General features: G+C 51.2%; 1 protein-coding gene across 4 annotated transcripts in view; it reads right to left on the reverse strand.

The window, feature by feature from the left end:
* The window catches only part of LOC111651120 (putative uncharacterized protein MYH16), a 41,803-nt gene that overhangs the window by 8,203 nt on the left and 32,799 nt on the right, over positions 1 to 801 (reverse strand). The gene's annotated exons all lie outside the window — the stretch shown is intronic.

Consider the following 801-nt stretch of genomic DNA (forward strand, 5'->3'; position numbering starts at 1 on the left):
GGTGGTGGGGGGGGTCCCGGCGAGCACCATTAAGAATACCACCCAGAGAGGGGAGTGCAACACGCCCTCAGGCTCACTGTCACTCCATTCAACACTCGGGGTGAAATATGCACCTTTTTTGCATTTCTGCCCTCACGACTGTAACATGGGAACTGAAGCCGGGTCTTAACAGGGACGAGCCGGTTCTCTGCCTTAAACACACACACACACACACACTTTAAGAGCGTCTCCGCTGAAACAACAAGCACTTAAAGCGCCCACCTTGGCAGATTAGCTTCATACGAACCAGGCGCGCTTGTTTTGAAACCCGGTTACACCGCATGAGACGAATTGGAAACAATGATTTCGAAACAATGATTTTGCTTCTAGGGAGCGAGATGAAGGGATTACAAGAAACAGAAGGTGCTCTGAAGTTTGTGTGTGAGCGTGACGGAAAGAGAGAGAGAGAGAGAGAGAGAGAGAGAGAGAGAGAGAGGGAAAAATAAGAAATAAGACGGAGGAAGGAGGATGTTGGGGTCCCTCTCCACCTCTGGGGTCGCCCTGTGTGTTAATCAGAAACACAAGTCCTCTCTCCCACCAAGTTTATTATCACAGGTGCTGATAGTTTGGGGGTGACCAGAGGCGCAGCGCCGACACATGTACCTCACCGGCTGCCAACGCATCAGAAGATCTTTTTCCCCTTCAATCCTCAAACTGCTCCTGAACGTTGAAGCTGATCCCAGAGCTGCTTGGCATCCTCTTACCTGCCCCGCAGCCAGATTTAAAGGCTCATCTGCTCTTTGTTTCACTCTGGGAGGGGAG

This window comes from Seriola lalandi, unplaced genomic scaffold (assembly GCF_002814215.2).
Source record: "Seriola lalandi dorsalis isolate HSWRI2012SDOR001 ecotype SW California unplaced genomic scaffold, Sedor1 jcf7180002053436, whole genome shotgun sequence".
Classification (NCBI taxonomy): domain Eukaryota; kingdom Metazoa; phylum Chordata; class Actinopteri; order Carangiformes; family Carangidae; genus Seriola; species Seriola lalandi.